The 19,878-nt window shown below is 43.8% G+C and overlaps 1 long non-coding RNA gene across 2 annotated transcripts; it reads left to right on the top strand.

Annotated features, from left to right (window-relative positions):
• Window positions 1–1,013: 1,013 nt before the first annotated feature.
• On the top strand, window positions 1,014–15,817 carry LOC109028645 (uncharacterized). Of its 2 annotated transcripts, none has more exons than XR_008668923.2 (3): window positions 1,014–1,245; window positions 8,485–8,675; window positions 12,884–15,817. It is a non-coding gene; the product is annotated as an uncharacterized lncRNA (long non-coding RNA). The 2 variants fall into 2 exon arrangements; XR_010135253.1 differs by lacking the exon at window positions 1,014–1,245 and adding an exon at window positions 5,169–6,142.
• The last annotated feature ends 4,061 nt before the right edge of the window (window positions 15,818–19,878 follow it).

Here is a 19,878-nt window from a genome sequence, read left to right as displayed (position 1 = left end):
TGGTAGAAGGGAGGAAACCAGGGTGTGTTTGCCCTTCCTAAAAGTCTTCAAATAATGATAATGATGATAATTAGATTTTGTGCAGAAATTTGACCTATATGACATTAAAATATATATATATATAAAATATGTATATATATCACTTTTCAAACATATATATCTATGTTTGGAAAGTGATTAGCTTATTTTTTTTTAAGAGGGAGTCTCCCTCTGTCACTCAGGCCGGAGTACATTGGCATGATTTTAGCTCACTGCAACCTCCATGCCCCGGCTCAAAGGATTGTCGTGCCTCAGCCTCTGAATAGCTGGGATTATAGGCGTGTGCCACTACACCCGGCTAATTTTTGTATTTTTAGTAGAGATGGGGGTTTCGCCATGTTGGCCAGGCTGGTCTTGAACTTCGTGCCTCAAGTAATCTGCCTGCCTCGACCTCCCAAAGTGCTGGGATTACAGGCATGAGCCACCAGGCCCGGCCAGCAGTTAGCTTAAAAATGGCACAAATTAAAAACATAATAAATGTTAGTTATTCTATATTGTTACAATTTAGTGAAATAAGTTTTGTGATGTGAAAGAAGCAGACAAGTAGCTGAAATTCAGTTTGAGAAAATATAAATTTATTGAATAGTCAATTGACATAAAATCATCAACAAAATGTGTTGAAAGCCAATTTGCTGAATCACTGATTTGCCAAATTCACTGGTTTTGTCATGCTTTAATAGTAATGATAAATAGCTTTAAAAACACGTTTACTTTTGGTCATGAAGAAGGCAAATGCTACATTTTGAAGTAGGGAAACCAAAGGACTAAACTTGCTTTTGGACATTAAGTTAATGGAACTTTTAACATTCATTGTATCCAATGAATTCATTGTATCCAAAAAGTGGAGAAAAATGTCCCCAAAAGCTGGGAATTTCCTGCCCCCAACCCTGAAAAAAAAAAAAAAAAAAAAAAAGAACACTTAAGGAAAACAAGATCATTTTACAGAACACTAGAATCTTACACACCTGTTGCTAATGATGTCTTTTTCATTTTAACCAGATAACCATTAAAATCAAGTTGCCATGTTGATAACTTTATTTTGGTCAAAGTGTTTTTTTTTCTTCCCAGAGTCACTTGGAACTCTTCTGTGGCATCTGAAGCAGATGGACGAAGCCAAGAGGGCCTGGACGAAGCCAAGAGGGCCGAGAGTATCTCAGCACCTAGAAATGGACAAGGCTGGTTATTAGAACAAAGATTTCGCAGGTGGTGAGTCTCAAAGGCAAAGCTGAATGGTAGTATAATTTTTTTTTAATTTTAATTATTAAAAAATATTTTTTGGAGGGGATAGAGTCTTGCTGTGTCACCCAGGCTGGAGTGCAGTGGCACTGTCTCAACTCACTGCAACCTCCAACTCCCAGGTTCAGGCGATTATCATGCCTCAGCCTCCTGAGTAGCTGGGATTACAGGCATGTGCCACCATACCTGGCTAATTTTTGTATTTTTAGTAGAGACAGGGTTTTGCCATGTTGGTCAGGCTGGTCTCGAACTCTTGACCTGAAGTGATCCATCTGTCTTGGCCTCCCAAAATTCTGGGATTACAGATGTGAGCCACCACTCCCGGTCATCTGAATGGGAGTTTAATAGTAGTTAGGTCATGAAACTCCCTGCCAGGCATTCTAATACATTCTGACTTTTCTTTGCAGGTGATAAATGGGAGCTATGTATATATTTTTGTTTTGTTTTGTTTTGTTTTGTTTTTTGATACAGAGCCTCGCTCTGTCGCCCAGGCTGGAGTGCAGTGGCAGGATCTCAGCTCACTGCAAGCTCCGCCTCCTGGGTTCACGCCATTCTCCTGCCTCAGCCTCCCAAGTAGCTAGGACTATAGGCGCCCGCCACCACGCCTGGCTAATTTTTTGTATTTTTAGCAGAGACGGGGTTTCACCGTGTTAGCCAGGATGGTCTCGATCTCCTGACCTCGTGATCCACCTGCCTCGGCCTCCCAAAGTGCTGGGATTACAGGCGTGAGCCACTTCGCCCGGCCGGGAGTTATGTATTTTTAAAAGTTCACCAGAACGTTGATTTTCAGAGACTCCATTTGTGCTATTCACAGCTGCATTGCAGGTCTCAATACATAGCACTCAGTATCAGCTGGGCCCTTACTGTTTCGAGATATTTTGAAAAAGGATTAAGGACTCAGTGGACATCCACCAAAGCCGAGCTTGATAAAGAATCTGGGCCAGGGCCGGGTGTGGTGGCTCACGCCTGTAATCCCACCACTTTGGGAGGCCGAGGTGGTTGGATCACGTGGTCAGGAGTTCGAGACTATCCTGGCTAACAGTGAAACCCCCGTCTCTATTAAAAATGCAAAAAAAAAAAATTAGCCGGGCGTGGTGACGGGCACCTGTAGTCCCAGCTACTCAGGAGGCTGAGGCAGGAGAATTGCTTGAACCCGGGAGGTGGAGGTTGCAGTGAGCCGAGATCATGCTACTGCACTCCAGCCTGGGCAACAGAACAAGACTCCGTCTCAAAAAAAAAAAAAAAAAAAAAAGGAAAGAATCTCACACCTGTAAGTAACCCTGCACTTTGGGAGGCTGAGGTGGGCGGATCACCTGAGGTCAAGAGTTGGAGACCAGCCTGGCCAACATGGTGAAGCCCTGTTTCTACTAAAAATACAATTAGCCGGGCGTTGTGGCTTGCGCCTGTAATCCAAGCTACTCAGGAGGCTGAGGTGGGATAATCGATTGAACCAGGGAGGCGGAGGTTGCAGTGAGCCGAGATCGCGCCACTGCACTCCAGCCTGGGCAACAGCAAGAAGAAAAAAAATCTGAAGTAGGGGAGCTTTCAAGGAAGACAAAGATTGGCTAACAATGTTCGATGACTTAGGAAAGAAGATTAACCGTATGATCGGGCAATTTAGGACCTGATTTGTTAACTTTTACCAATGATGTCTAAACAATGCAGTGAGAACAGAGAGACGAGTTGAGAAGAGAATGAAAATAAAGAAAGTGAAGGTGCCCGGTAAAAATGTTTTTGGAAGCAGCTTGATGGGGGCGGACGGGGAAGGTCGCCACCTAGTGTGATTTCAAGGTTACTGAGAATAAAGCACGAGTGGGCGTGGTGGCTCAAGCCTGTAATCCCAGCGCTTGGGAGGCCCATGTGGGTGGATCACTTCAGCTCAGGAGTTCGAGACCAGCCTCGGCGAAGTTGCGTAAACCTAGTCTCTACAAAAAATACAAAAATTAGCTGGGTGTGGTGGCGCGTGCCTGTAATCCGAGCTACTCACGAGACTGAGGCAGGAGAATTGCTTGAACCTGGGAGACGGAGCTTGCAGTGTGCCGAGATCCTGCCACTGTACTCCAGCCTGGGTGACAGAGCAAGACTCGGTCTCAAAAAATAAACAATAAATCAACAACCACAAAGCGGGCCCGAATTACTGGGAAGACAAAAAAGCCAAAGAACTCAGCATAGGCCCAATCTAATTTTGGTTTGCTCTACTCTCTCAGTCGTTGATATTCTCCAAGACTTCCAGCTCCCAAAATATTTCTTCAACTACCCCAAAGCATCTGGCACTGCTTGAAAGGACCTGCTGGAGTCCCAGGATGAAAGGAGGTTATGTTAACCATCCTTGCGCGGAAATGAAGAAAACCACAAGTTGTTCCTCCTGCTTTTTCCTGTTTTTTTTTTTTTTTTGTTGTTGTTGTTGCAGAGGCGCGGTCCACCCTGGAATGAAGTGAGAAACCGAAATCATTTGGGGCTGTTTCCTTCCTGCAAGTCAGCCATTACCTTGCCCAATTCAAACTTTATTTTCACCTGCTTTAATTCCTGCTAGTTATTTTCCTCTTCTTAGAGTTTGACCTCAGGTAAATTAGCTAATCTCTCTGTGCTTCAGTAGTCATCTGTATAATAATATATATCTCCGTAAGGCACTGTAAGATTTAGGTAAGATAATGTCTGAAAACTCTGTTCTTTGGGCCGGCCATATAATGAGTCCTCATAAATTGTAGCAATTAGTTTAAGTAGAACGAAGAATATATGTATCACTCTGAATTAAGATGGATTAATATAAAACACTTGTCGAGGATGAGCTGCATTTTCCAAACCTGGAGGACAAAAAACCCTCCAAGTGTTATTACCTTATTCCACACATTTGGGAAAGTACAATGTCCTAGAGTTGTGAAAAAAGCAGAAAAGCCCACAGTTTCCTTGTCTGTAATATGGAGGTTTTGGTATCTCATAGGGTAGTTTTTAGAATAAGATGAATTAGCAAATGGTTTAATGTTTATAAAACATTAGTTTTATATCTTAGAATATCCTTATTCAGTGTTAATCTCTGGTCACTCCTGCCTCCAATCTCAGTATTCTGTAAGCAATGATATATCAGGTGATGTGGATCTTCTGTGAGCCTGACAAGGCTTCCGTCCTCACAGAGCGTGCAGTCTATAAATGTGAAAGTGATGGCCACAGGCAGGAGGTTCAAGGTCAGACTGCCTGGGTCAGAGGCTCACTCTGTGCTCTAAACCTTTCTGCCTCCCTGTCTTCAAGTCTAAGTAGGATTAAAATAGGATGCACATTATAAGGGTGTTGTAGGGATTAAATAAGCAAATAGTTTTCACTGGGTGCTCATTGAGTGAATGGGATTTGAAAAGTTAGGTAAAGCCATCAAGAGGTGTGCCTAGGGCAAGGCTGTGCCTAGGGTGGGGCTGTGTCTGGGGCGGGGCTGTGTCTAGGGTGTGTGAGGGAGGGCGTCTCAGGGTTATGTTTGATGATTGCTGCTTCAGAGTTAATCACTTTATCATTCAGAACCTGGACTAGAGATTCATCTTAACTTCCAACGGTGAGTTTCTGTGGTGGACACCAAAGCATGTTTCTTTTGCAGGAGGCTCCTTACCTAATGCATTAGTGTTTTGTATTAATAGGTGTTTGGGCTTTCACTTTTTTTTTTTCTTTTGAGACAGGGTCTTACTCAGTTGCCCCGGCTGGAGTTGGGGAATCTTGGCTCACTGCAACCTCTGCCTCCTGGACTCAAAGCTATATTCTCCAGCCTCAGCCTCCCAAGTAGCTGGGACCACAGGCATGCACCACCACACCTGGCTAATTTTGGGTTTTTTGTAGAGACGGGGTTTTGCCATGTTGCCCAGGCTGGTCTCAAACTCCTGAATTCAAAGCAATCTGCTCACCTCAGCCTCACAAAGTGCTGGGATTACAGGCATGAGCCACCATGCTAGGCCTGACTTTTACCTTTTAAAAGTTCAAGCTTATAGGTTGGGAACAGCTGATTTCATCAGAGTAATTGTGTGTGGTTGCCGTATGGTAGAATTGGGTATAGGATTTTACTAGAGGCTCAGGTATTTAAATCTTAACCCATCATAGCATTAAGAGAGACTTTATATTTTAGAGATACATATGGATGTATTTTTGGGTGAATGACATGTCTGAGATTCACTTCAAAATAATGAGGGTGGGGTGTCAAGGAGATAAAATTGGCCAGGTATTGCTATATATTAAATTTCAGTGATAGGATCATCAGGCTAATTATATGCTTCCGTCTACTTTCCTGTATGGTTAAATGTAAACAGGGTGAATACTGAAAACAAAAACGTCCTCAAAGCAAAAGAGCTATACTGGAAGAATTGTAGAAATGGCCCTAGGCATTTTTTTCCCTTTTGTTCACAGATTTGATATTTCATGAAATTCAGAAATAATTTGGAGCTTTTCAAACCTGGGATATGGAAGAAATTGACACTCCTGTTCTCTGGGAAGGTGGGCTTGCAAAGTATGGGGATTCTGGATTTCTTTTTCTAGATGAGCCCTGGTTGAGAGAAGTCTCCGGTTAGTTCCAGCGGTGCCTTGTATCTTAATACGTTGTGTTTAATGAGTAATAACCTAAGTCAAAGGTGCCTCGATAATATGCAGTGGGCCCAGAAGTCCACTGGGCTCATCACTATGTTTCAGAGGCAAGAATCTGCATCAAAGAGCCCTGGAAGCAATCATGGCTCAGCTGTGATGCCTTTAGAACATGAAGTCCTCCAAGAAGATGCCATAGGAATGGCCTCCATCCCAGGGCCTGGAGAGCAGCCAGAGACAAGGAGAGTAGCCCAGGAGGGCACTGGCAGTCAGTGCTACACTGTGGCCTGTCAGTCTCAGAGCCAGGATTTAAACACTGGTAGGCAGGCTCCAGAGGTCCTGCTCCTCACTGTGGGTCTATGGCCATACAAAGCAAGTTGGTTTGGTTGCTGTTTTTACTATAGGAACTGAGTGTTTATTGTAAAAAACTTATGTTTTTTACAAGTGTTACGTGTGCACATTTGCTTTTTAGAAATGTTGGGAAGTTTTTATATTGGGTCATGGCATTGGGAACAATATGCTGCTATGAACATAAGTGTACAAATTGCTGTTCAAGTCCATGCTTTCAATGATTGTGGGTATTTACCCAAAAGTGGAATTGCTGAATCATATAATAATATTTAATTTTTTGAGAAACCACCATAATGTTTTTTCTTTTTCTTTTTTTTTTTTTAGACAGAGTCTCACTCTGTCACCCAAGCTGGAGTGCAGTGGTGTGATCTTGGCTCACTGCAACCTCTGCCTCCCAGGTTCAAGTGATTCTCCTGCCTTGGCCTCCTGAGTAGCTGGGATTACTGGTGCACACCACCATGCCCGGCTAATTTTGTATTTTTAGTAGAGATGGGGTTTTGCCATGTTGGCCAGGCTGGTCTCGAACTCCTGACCTTAGGTGATCCATCCACCTCGGCCTCCCAAAGTGCTGGGATTACAAGCATGAGCCACCACGCCTGGCCCACCATATTGTTTTTGATGTGGCCACACCATTTTACATTTCCAGTGTTCAGGGGCTCCAATTTCTTCACATCCTTGACAACTCTTACTGGGTTTTTTTTTTGACAGTAGCCATCCTATCCTAATGGGGTGAGATGGGGGGTGAGATGATGTGTCATTGTGGATTTGATTTTTTTTTTCATTTCCCTAATGATTATTGACGGTGAACATTTTTAATGTGCTTAATGGCCATTCATATACCTTTTTGGGAGGGATATCTGTTCAAGTCCTTTGCCCATTTTAAAATCAGGTTTTTTTTTTCTTTGTTGTTGGGTTGTAGTTTCTTTTTTTTTTTTTTTTTAAGACGGAGTCTCACTCTGCTGACCAGGCTGGAGTGCAGTGGTGAGATCTCATCTCACTGCAACCTCCCCCTCCTGGGTTGACGCCATTCTCCTGCCTCAACCTCCTGAGTAGCTGGGACTACAGGCACCTGCCACCACGTCCGGCTAATTTTTTGTATTTTTTAGTAGAGACGGGGTTTCACCATGTTAGCCAGGATGGTCTCGATCTCCTGACCTCATGATCCGCCCCCTTGGCCTCCCAAAGTGCTGGGATTACAGGCATCAGCCACTGCACCCGGCCCCAACTTGATTATTTTGCACGTGGATACCCAGTTTCCCCCAGCCCTGTTTGTTGAAAAGAATGTCCTTTCCCCAGTGAATGGTCTTGACACCCTTGTGAATCATTTGACCATGTTTGTGAGGATTTATTTCTGAGCTCTCTAGTCTATCCCACCAGTCTATATGCCTGCCTTTGTGCTAGTACCAAACTATAATTGCAATGGTAACCTCAAGAAAATATCTACAGAATATATTTACACTTGTATATCCACTAGTACCACATTGTTTCATCATAGGTTTGTAGTAAGTTTTGGAATCAGGAGGTGTGAGACCTTCAACTCTGTTCTCCTTTTTAAAGATTGTTTTGTCTATTGTGGATACCTTGAGATTCCACATACATTTTAGGATGAAATTTCCTATTCTGCAAAACATGTCTGGGATTTTAAAAATAGGAATTGCATTAAAGATGTAGATCACTTTGGGTAGTAGAGCCATCTTAACAATATTAGTTCTTCTAATCCAGGAACACAGGATAGCTTTGTATCTTAATTAAAAAAAATTTTTTTTGAGACAGAGTCTCACTCTGTCAGCCAGGCTGGAGTGCAGTGGTGTGATCATGGCTCAATGTAGCCTTGACCTCCTGGGCTTGCTCAAATGATCCTCCCACCTCAGCCTCCCAAGCAGCTAGGTTAACAGGCATGTGCCACCAAGCCCAGCTAATTTTTAAAAATTTTTATTTTACCTCTTTTTTTTTGCCAGGGCCTTGCTCAGATGTCCAGGCTAGAGTGCAGTGGCACAATCACGACTCACTGCAGCCTTGAACTTCTATTTTTTTAGAGATGGGGTCTTGCTATGTTGCCTAAGCTGATCCTTGAACTCCTGGCCTCAAGCAGTCCTCCCATCTTAGCCTCCTGAGTCAATGGGATTACAGGCCTGAGTCACTACACTTGGCTAATCTCATTAGTAACTTTATTATTATGTACAGGTATGAGATTGGGCTCCACTTTTAAAAAATTTTATGAAATAGCCAATGATTGACCTTTTTTTCCCCCACTCTGGATATTACTAGTATTCTCCAATGCTTTTCTCTTTCTGTTTGTACATTTTTCAGGATCTCCCATTAACCAGTCATAATGAAGTAAGAACAAGAAGATGGGGAAGAGGAAGTGTAAAACCGTGGCTTAAATTTACCAAGGATAAGCTGAGTGTACTTCAGCAGTCATTTGCACAGAATCCTTATCCTAATTTTACAACCAGGGAAAAACTGGCTGGACAGTCTCTTGTCCTGTGTTTGTAATTGATGTAAGTAAAATATTAAAAGCTTTGCATGGGTATGTCTTTTTATAGATAATGTGGAAAATGTAAAGAAGCATGAAAAAGTTTAATAGCATTTTATCACGTAGCACAAAGTGATTTTTTTAGGCTGGGCGCAGTGGCTCATGCCTGTAATCCCAGCACTTTGGGAGGCTGAGGCGGGCAGATCACTTGAGGCCAGGAGTTCGAGACCAGCCTGGCCAACATGGCAACACCCCATCTCTACCAAAAATACAAAAATTAGCCAGGCAGGTTGGCACGTGCCTGTAGTCCCAGCTACTTGGGAGGCTGAGGCAGGAGCATCGCCTGAACCTCAGAGGCAGAGGTTGCACAGGGCCAAGATGGCACCACTACACTCCAGCCTGGGCAACAGTGAGATTCTCAAAAAAAAAAAAAAAAAAATTGATTTTTTTTTTGGTTGTTGTTCATCTCAATGTGGGTGTGAATATATTATGTATGCATTTTATGGAAAATAGACTATTGTGAGGCAAATTTGGGAGCAGTGTTAAGAAGCTACTGTAGGCTGGCTGCGGTGGCTCATGCCTATAATCCCAGCACCTTGGGAGGCTGCGGTGAGCGGATCACCTGAGGTCAGGAGTTCAAGACCAGCCTGGCCAACATGGTGAAACCCTGTCTCTACCAAAAATATAAAAATTAGCCGGGCATGGTGGCATGCGCCTGTAATCACAGTTACTCAGGAGGCTGAGGTAGGAGAATTTCTTAAACTCAGGAGGTGGAGGTTGCAGTGAGCCAACATCGCGCCACTGCACTCCAGCCTGGACGACAGAGCGATACTCTGTTTCAAAAAAAAGAAAAAGCTATTATTGTAATTTTCCAGGATAGAGACAGTGATGGTTTTGACAAGGGTGCTGGCTATGGAATTAGAGAACTGGGAAGACCTTTAATTTTTAAAGGTGGAGCGGCTTATAGTTTGCTGAGTTATTGGGGATGCCAGAGGTAAGGATAGCTCCAAAGTTTTGGCTTGACATGGAAGACTGGAGATGCCTTTAACTAACAGGGGAGCTTGGGAGAAGAGCAGTTTTGTGTCAGACATTTGGAGTTTTACTTTGCACACGTTAAGTTTGGTGTGCCAATTAAGCCTCTAAGAGTTTACTTACTCCAAGGAGTAAGTAAAAAGTTAGGCATGCAAGTCTGAAGTGCAGGAGGAAGAACTTGGCTTGATAGTGTCACGGGACTTGGCACAGAACCCCACAGCATCAGTAGTTGCTTCATAACCATTTATTGCATGAAGCATTATTTTGTTTGGTGATTTTCTGATATGATCATTGTAAATTGTTAAAGCACAACATCTTATTGTATTTGAATTTATATTATTTACACATACAATCTATTCTCTAATCCCCTGACAGATTATATATACACATTTAAGGAGACTTTCATATTTCTCTTCTGTGATTATCCTTTGACTATTGAATATATTGGTTGCTTGACAGAAGGACAAAATTGTGTTAGTGAAAACAAAGAATATAAGCAACTTTGGAGAATAAAGGAAAAGTATAGGCAAATATTGTGTAATGAAATTTTTATAAAAGTTTCGTGAAGTAGGCCAGGCATGGTGGCTCACGCCTGTAATCCCAGCACTTTGGGAGGCCGAGGTGAGTGGATCACCTGAGGTCAGGAGTTCGAGACCAGCCTGGCCAACATGGCAAAAACCCATCTCTACAAAAATACAAAAATTAGCTGGGAGTGGTGGCAGACACCTGTAATCCCAGCTATTCAGGAGGCTGAGGCAGGAGAATCACTTGAACCTTGGAGACAGAGGTTGCAGTGAGCTGAGATGATGCCACCGCACTCCAGCTTGGGTGACAGAGGGAGACTCCATCACAAAAAAAAAAAAAAAAGCTTCATGAAGTGAGAACGTTTCAAGGGAAATACAAACAAATGCTTTCCTGCAAATAAGTAGAAAATCCAAATAAAATAAATAACCAGGATAGAAATGGAAGGACTGATCGATTTCTTTTTTTTTTTTTAAGTGACAGGGTCTCACTCCGTTGCCCAGGCTGGATTGCAGTGGCGCAATCATGGTTGACTGCAGCATCGACTCCCTCGGCTTAAGTGATCCCACCTCAGCCTCCTGAGTGGTTGGGACCACAGGCCATGATGCCTGGTTAATTTTTTTTGTTTTAATGTAGAGATGGGGTTTTGCCATATGGCCTAGCCTGGGCTCAAACTCCTGGGTTCAAGCAATCCTCCTGCCTCAGCCTCCCAAAGTGCTGGGATTACAGCATGAGCCATTGCGCCTGGGCTTGGTCAAACATTTAAATGAACGTTCTTATACTGTTCATTTATTTACATTTCTAACTTTGTGACAGTTGGGTTGCTCATGGTCAAAAGTGCTTTTTAATTATGTTTTATCCTTTCTGCTTGTCAGAGGGATAGATTCCTAAAAGGAAGTTCATAGATAATGGCTAATCAAATTACACTGAATTGAACTGGCCTGCATGTGCTTAAAGAAAGTGCCCATGATGTGATCAGGAAGCAAGCATGTTTGAGGGGAGGGCCACAGGAGGCTCTGTCATGAGAGAGTGAGGTCTTGTCTTTTGGTTGGGTCCTCATGAGATCTACCTCCTAATGGCTCTATAACATCTGACTTATAGAGGTGCAAGTTGACTTATAAGGTGCAAGTTGACTCTTGCACCTTATCTTTTTGTAAAATATGTATAATTATGTTGTGATGGTGTTGTGAGAAGAAAATGAGTATATCTGGAGGTGCCAGGTTCATTTTGCATGGTCACAATTTTATTTATTTGTTTATTATTTATTTATTTTGAGATGGAGTCTCACTCTGTTGCCCAGGCTGGAGTGTAGTGGCACAATCTCAGCTCACTGCAGCTTCTGCCTCCTGCGTTCAAGGGATTCTCCTCCCTCAGCCTCCTGAATAGCTGAGATTACAGGCATGCGCCATGATGCCCAGCTAATTTTTGTATTTTTAGTAGAGATGAGGTTTCCCCATGCTGGCTAGGCTGGTCTCGAACTCCTGATGTCAGGTGATCCACCCACCTCAGCCTCCCAAAGTGCTGGGATCACAGGCGTGAGCCACCGCGCCTGGCCCACAACTTTGTTTTAAGCAGTCATTATAGGTGTGGATCAGACATCTTTCTAGCTTTAAGCACTATTAACCTAAAGCAATTCTGAACTTGCAGACAGGGGTTCCTGGAGGGATCAAATATTAAAAGGCCCCCAGACATCCTTACCTGCATGGTAGGGCTCTAGGTGCAGTACCACAACAGAGCTTATTAGGATGGAGAGTCTAAAACAGTGTTGATCATTTCTCCCTCCCCTAAACCCCTAGGGATTATGGTTGGCATGTGTAATTATCCTCTCTTTGTGGAGGAGGGAAAAAAAATGAAGACTAGAGGTGTCAAATGGAATGCTTAGAGTCACGTGTAAGATGCCTTGCCAGGTTATTACAAACTCTTGCTTGTTCTTTTTTTTTTTTTTTTTTTTTTTTAGAGTCTTGCTCTGTCACCCATGCCAGAGTGCAGTGGCACAATCTCATCTCACTGCAACCTCCCCCTCCTGGGTTCAAGCAATTCTCCTCCTCCCTCAGCCACCCAAGTAGCTAGGATTGCAGGCACACACCACTATGCCCAGCTAATTTTTGTATTTTTTTTGGTAAAGACAGGGTTTCACCAGTTGGCCAGGCTGGTCTTGAACTCCCAACCTTGTGATCCACCTGCCTCGGCCTCCCAAAGAGCTGGGATTACAGGCATGAGCCACTGTGCCCGGCCAACTCTTGCTTGTTTTATGCATAGCCTTTGAATACAGTGAATTTAAGAGTATAATTTAGAGTATATTGAATCATAAGTTTATCCTGGTAGGTCAGCGTGAGTAAAATAAATAAGTTAGGGAAAGGCTGGAAGTCTGTTCTTTCCAAATGCAGAGGATTGCAAACAGGTTGGTAGGAGATTTTGAAAGGTCCAGGTTTGCATGTACAAAAGGGCCACTGCAACTATGAGGCAGTTGAAATTTTGGGATTGTGTACAATTTATAACCTCCATAATGTGCAGCCCCACAAAGGATTGCCTTCATTCTTTGTGTCTTATTCAAGTTAGGAAACAAGTCAGTGATCATCCTGAGACTAAACTTAACTGTAAAATTCTACATTGTGGAAATGCATTGTACAATATGTCTTAACCAACAGATTGAATTAACAAACTGTTCTTTCTCTTTAGAACTGGTTTCAAAATAAAAGCCAGACCACCACTTAGAGAGAGACACAGAATGTTCACTGCCAGGGAACTGCATGATTCCTCTGCCAAAGGCCACCCATTTACAAGAATCCAGGAAAACCAGGTGGAATCTCCCAATGATGACCCTGAGCAGAACTTCTTGTACCCAGGAAGTTCTACTGGGTGGAGCTGGCCACTCTTCCGCGGAGACACAGGGGACTCCCAATTAACATGATGGCTCAAATAACTGCAGCCTTATGGATTAAAAGGAAACTAAGCTGTGATTTGGAGTATCCAGGTGATACAGAAAATGGCCCTTGTCGATGTAGATCAGCATTATTTCCTTATCCTTCTGCATCTCCTCCTCAGTATTCTGAAAGGGACAAGCCTGAGATGGGGGAAAGCCAGCATGCAAGGCCCTCCCCTTTGTGCTGTGTTCATGGTGTGCAGGGAGAGAGGCAGCAGCAGGAGGAACAGAAAGGTTATTTTCTTTACTGACTCTTTCAAGGACATCAGCAGAATGGTTGGGAATGTCATCATGAGCAGCCTCAGCCTCAGAATTACTAGGAGAAGCTGGTCTTCCAGGATCAGGTTCTAATGTATATGAGTCACAGGATTTAGGGAAGCGGGCACTTTCCCTTCAGTCCCAGCAGCATGGTTGATGTTCCCAAGTAATGGAGAGTCCCTGTGCTCTCAGTTGTGGCACACACCTTTGCAAATAGTGATCAGATCTCCACAAACGCCTCTTGGGTAAGATATGCAGCAACATAGCTGGCTGCAGAGCAACCCAGGTCCCAAATCCAGCAGCTCTGGGATGAGAAGTCTGCAAGTGTTTACTGCTGGGACCAGGACTGTGTTTCTAGGAAATGGTGCTAGGCTTCAGAGAGCATCATCCACAGGTCATCCCACAACCATCCACACAGAAGCCTGAGGAAAAGGGCTCTGCAGAGCTTGCACATAAAGACGCTGAACTCAGGAAGGCTCTGTGAGCTGCTGGTCTCTTCTGGTAGGGCAGCAGTGTCCTGAGAAGGTGGAGCTAGAGTGTGGAGAACAAAACTAACAAGCACCAAGGCAGCAAGCAAGGCAACCCCCAAATGACAGCAGTTGCCAAATCCAAAGCAATCTGTGCTTCAGAAGACAGAGGCTCTGCACAGTCCCTGTCTCAGACATTGTCTCCTCCTTAGAAGATACCTAACAACAGCACTGTGGGAGGCTGAGGTGGGTGGATCACCAGATCAGGAGATCAAGACCATCCTTGATCTTTAGTAGAGACGGTGAAACAATGTCTCTACTAAAAAATACAAAAAAAAATTAGCTAGCTGTGGCGGCGGGCACCTGTAGTCCCAACTATTTGGGAGGCTGAGGCTGGAGAATGGCCTGAACCCGGGAGGCAGAGCTTGCAGTGAGCTGAGATTGCGCCACTGCACTCCAGCCTGGGCAACAGAGTGAGACTCGATCTCAAAAAAAAAAAAAAAAAAATACCTAACAAGCGGTACAAGAATATGAAGGATCCCACTGCCCAGACTTTGTATGGAGGGGTGTCTAAGGTGGCTACAGCAAAGCTGTCATCTCCATCGACCGGGACAGCATCTCCAGCCATGATGTGTGGCCTGCTGGGACAGCAGCCATGTGTCCTTTCACAGACAGCCCACCAAAGCTCTGACTGAAGGACATCCCAACATCAGCCTAGCCTGCATACACTTAAGGCATAGAATCACCTGAGCCTTCTCCGTTGAAGATAGGGACTCCCGATGGAGTTGCAGCCCCAGCTTTGCACTGTAAAGAGCCCCAGGGGGCTTCTGTGCTGGAGCAGGTGTGCAGACCCCTCCTCGCCCCCTTCACTGAGAGCTGCTGCCTGGAACCAGTGTTTTGACTGAGTCACCTCTGGACGTGGGCCCACAAGATCTGAGAGTGCCCAGACGAGCAGTTGAATGCCTTGTGTTGACCTGAGTGTTTGGAAAAAAGCCCCAAACTTTGAAACAATTTTCATAATTTTGAGCTTCAGAATGTGGAATCACTTCTCAAGTATTCTGGAGTTCTGTCCATCAGAGCGGGTCCTGCCAATGCTGCCCTGTGCAGCGCTTCAGGCTGCATCCCTCCCACTAGGGGGCGCCTTTCACATAGTGGTGCCTGCCTTCTAGAGGAGCAACATTTCCTGAACTGCAGGGTTCCCTCGGGGGCTTTGTGTAAAACACATCCACTGCATAGAATTTGTGTTATTTCCATTTTGTTTCTTGACAATATTTAATTAATTACAAAATGATGTATGTTATGATAGTTTAAGCAATACAGAGAGTAACCAAACAAAAGCTTGGTCTTTTATTCTTGCACTCTGAATTCACAGTCCTGAAAACTCTAAACTCATATCGTATAATCTATATTGTAAAGACTTTGATAATCCCTTCCCTTACCTTTCCTTTCCCCATTCCCCCTTCCCCTTCCTTCTTCTACATTGTATGATGTTTTTCATGTTTACATTCTAACCAATTGTGTCATGTGATACTAATTTGCAGAATAAAGCATGTTTTGCACATATTTCCAAGTCATATGACATGCAGACATACTTCATTTTGTAAATATCTTCCTTCTCTTACTATAAGATTGAGAATAGGTAAAGAGCAATTCTCCAATGCAGGTGATGAGTGTGATTTGCACTATCACTTTGGACAGCCAATTGGAATATTTATTGAAGTCATAGATGCGCAGCAATTCTGTTACTGGATGTGTCTCATAGACAAACTCTTGGACATTCTTATAGAACACTGAGCCCAAAGAAGACACATCATATAATGTGAGAAGCTAGGACAGCTTGAAAAAAAAAGCCTAGATCTGTGTAATTGTGTGAGTGTTCTCGGACATACTGTTTGTAAAAAATCGAGTTATTGAGTAGTTTGATAATATGATAATCATGAAAATAAAGGATAAAGCAGCAAGTAATTATTATTCTTCGATATATACCTTCATTCACACATGGAAAAGATACAAAAAAATGAATGGGGTTTACATTCACTAAATTACTAAAGTTACATTTGGATAAGGAAAAAAAATGTTTTTTTCTTTAACGTTGTGAAACATTCCTTGTAAAATCAAAGGCACAGCACTTTGATTCAATGAATAAAAGAGACATCACAGATTTGTCCCTCACCAGTGAGGGGTGAGATATTCCAACCCTGCAAGCAGATGTACATGTTGAAACTATCTTCAAGAAAACAGAACCAGAGCTGGGCGCGGTGGCTCATGCCTGTAATCCTAGCACTTTGGGAGGCCGAGGTGGGTGGATCATGAAGTCAGGAGTTCGAGACCAGCCTAGCCAATATGCTGAAACCCCATCTCTACTAAAAATACAAAAATTAGCCGGGTGTGGTGGCACGCGCCTATAGTCCCAGCTACTCAGGAGGCCTAGGCAGGAGAATTGCTTGAACCCGGGAGGCGGAGGTTGCAGTGAGCCGAGTGCACTGCACTCCAGCCTGGGCGACAGAGCAAAACTCCATCTCAAAAAAAAAAAAAAAAAATAATAACAATAAAATAAATAAACTACATTTCTCTCAAAGTCAGCAGCTTGATCTATGTCCAGGAATGACCGAGCATAGCTTGGAGGTTAGAAACAAGATGGAGTCAATTTTGTCAGACTCAAATTACTGTCATAATTTTGCAAAGGTGGTTTCAGAAGGTGGCCCTGTCTTTGGAGCCAAGAATGGGGAGTTAGTGCCTAGAGGCAGAATTGAGATTGGCTTGTCATTACTTGAGATTGTATTTTAGGCTCTAGAGAGAAAGGTCTGAGCCTGGTTCTGGTGGGAATGTTGGGCCTCATTCCCCGGCAGGGGCAATTGGAACTTTGAGCAAGCTGGGAGTGTGAAATGAAGCTCTAAAGATGTCCAGAGGAGATGGACGTCTTCTGGCTGAAAGAGACACTCAGATGAAGATGATGGGAGCCAAGGGGCCATGGTGGGGTGAGAGAAGAGCAGTCATGCATTCCTCTTCCCAGGAGAGGGCAGCTCTAGACAAACATCCTGTTTGCACCTCTGAGCTAAGATGGCTTCTGAAACCAGAGCCGAGACACGTGGCTGGAAATCTGCCAGCTGCCTGAAAGGGGCACCCTACAGAGACCACTGGCTTTGGGCTTAGAAACTACCCAACTGAGACACAGTTATTTTCAACCCGTGAGGTCTGAACCAGTTTCAATCCTCATTTGCATGTACAGACCATATTGACGTCTAGGGCAGGACGTTTCCCTATTTAAGCCAGGACGTCTTTTTGTTCTTTGGAGCTCAATTTTTGTCTTACACTGGAGCCTGTGTCTCCCCGATCCGTAGATTTTGCATTTATTTATTGTTATAGACAATAAAGCCTTTAGGCCGGGCGCAGTAGGTCATGCCTGTAATCCCAGCACTTTGGAAGGTTGAGGTGGGCAGATCACTTGAGCTCGGGAATTCGAGAGCAGTCTGGACAACATAGTGAAATCCCATCTGTACAAAAAATACAAAAATTAGCGTGGTGCAGTGGTCTGAGCCTATAATCTCAGCTGCTCAGGAGGCCAAGGCTGGAGAATTGCTTGTGCCCAGGAAGCAGAGGTTGCAGTGAACCAAGAACGTGCCACTGCACTCCAGCCTGGGTAACAGTGTGAGACCTGGTCTCAAAAAAAAAAAAAAAAAGATTTTTTCTTTTTCTTTCACACACCTCATGGTCTCTTGCTAACAGGAGTTGATAATTTGTGTTTGGTTGCAAACAAAGGACTTTATACCCCACACAGAGTCTCCAGGGCTCACAGTGTAGTCCCTCCACTCTCCAACCAGCTCCAGCTGGAAGCCAAGGTTGGAGAGAAGTAGAAGGGTGGCAGGTGGCAGTCCAGGTGCAGTGGGGAGCCTGCTGTGGGGATTTGGATAGTTTGGATAGTCCCTGGTCATCTCATGGTGTCTCCTTAAAGGAACTAGCCTGTCCCTCTGCAGCCTCCCCTGTCCAGGTGAAGTCCAGGTATGGAGAGCTTTCAGGTAAATAAAGTATTCACTCTCTTGAAAAGTGGGTTATAGTTCTTAGCTCAGATATGATGTGGCCAAAAGAAATTCCTATAGGAAATTTCACTGGTGTTTCTATCAACTTGCAGTGCTCCATCTGGATCTTAGATCTTCTGTCACTTCATGCCCTTGGTAGCCCATCATAATAGTTGAAATGTCAGCTGTAGATGTGTTGATATCCTCAAGAATAGGAGAAGCCACTTTGGGAGGCTGAGGTGGGCAGATCATTTGAGGTCAGGATTATGAGACCAGCCTGACCAACATGGTGAAACCCTGTCTCTAATAAAAATATCAAAAAATTAGCCAGGCATGGTGGCCTGTGCCTGTAATCCCAGGAACTTGGGAGGCTGAGGCAGGAGAATCTCTTGAACCTGGGAAGTGGAGGTTGCAGTGAGCCGAGGTCATGCCACTGCACTTCAGCCTGGGCAACAGAGCAAGACTCTGTCTCAAAAAAAAAAAAAAAAAAAAAAAAAAGAATAGGAGAAGCTGATTCTGATGGAGGAGTATCTGCCTATTTGCACGCCCATTCTATAATTTTTTAAAAAGTCAAGTTGAGTTTTATAAATACCTAGACTGATAGGTGGAAGAAAAATAAACAATCATGGTTTCCACAAAAGTTTATTTCTTTGTGCTTTCTATCCCATAATCAAAATCTAATTGCAAAATCAAATACTTTATTCACTGAAAATATTAAGTAAAATTGAGAAATTTTTATGGAAGTGTAATTGAAAAAAATGGTCCTATGATTTGTTTGTCCTCTCTGAAATTCCTGCTGAAATGTAATCTTCGAAGTAACAGGATTAAAACTTGGGTCCTTTAAGAGATAATTGGATCATGAAGTCTCTGCTTTCTTGAATGGGTTAATCCATTCCTGAGTGAGTGGGTTAACGGTTCAGTAGGAATAATGGTGTGTGAATTATCATCAGAGAGGGTCTGTTATAAAAGCCTGTTCGGCTCTGTCTCCTGCGACTTCCCTCCATGTGATGCTGTCCACCATGTTATGATGCAGGATGAGGCCCTTGCCAGAAGCCAACCAGCTGCGGCCCAGGGACTGTGGACTTCCCAGACTCCAGCACTGTAAGAAATAAATTTCATTACATGGATGTATTACATGATGAAAAAAAAAAAAGACCAGGCCCAGTAGCTCATGCCTGTAAATCACTGCAGCCCTGACTCTCAGCCTCAAGTGATCTTCTCACTCCAGCCTCCTGAGTAGCTGGGACTATAGGTGCGCACCACCACACCAGCTAGTTGTTATATTTTTTGTAGAGACAGGGTCTTGCTGTATTGCCAGGGCTGGTCTCAAACTCCTGGGCTCAAGTGATCCTCCTGCCTCGACCTTCCAAAGTGCTGGGATTATAGGTATGAGGCACCATGCCCCACCAGATAAACTTTAAGTAGTCATTTGGCATATAATAGGGACATTCCCTTGATTCTAAAAGGACATCTGAACCCATTGGGAAACATCTTTCTTTCATCTGGATCATCGTGTTTCTTCTCTGAAGAACAGCTGGTGCTTTGGTCTCTACCCTTGGGTGTAGGCCTAGTGATGTAAAGTAACCTTGAGATATCTCTTTTTCTTGGTTTTATGTTTTGTTCTTGTTGTTGTTTTATTTATTTTTTCTTTTCTTTATTTCTTTTAATAATAGAAATGTGTGCAGATAGAAATTCACAGTTACTGCTTTAAGAATACCAGCCCTGTCAGTGCCAGTGGGAAATCTGGTTCTGTTTTCTCTTCTCTTTTTTTTTCTGAGATGGAGTCTCGCTCTGTCTCCAAGGCTGGAGTGGCAGGATTTCAGCTCACTGCAACCTCCAGCTCCCGGGTTCAAGCGATTCTCCTGTCTCAGCCTCTGGAGTAGCTGGGATTATAGGCACCCGCCACCACGCCCAGCTAATTTTTGTATTTTTATTAGAGATGGGGTTTCACCATGCTGGCCAGGCTGGTATGGAACTCCTGACCTCAGATGATTTACCTGCCTCAGCCTC

This window comes from Gorilla gorilla, chromosome 8, assembly GCF_029281585.2.
Source record: "Gorilla gorilla gorilla isolate KB3781 chromosome 8, NHGRI_mGorGor1-v2.1_pri, whole genome shotgun sequence".
Lineage (NCBI taxonomy): Eukaryota > Metazoa > Chordata > Mammalia > Primates > Hominidae > Gorilla > Gorilla gorilla.
The sequence above is the reverse complement of the archived record's forward strand: the minus strand, read 5'-3'. Positions and strand labels throughout refer to the sequence as shown.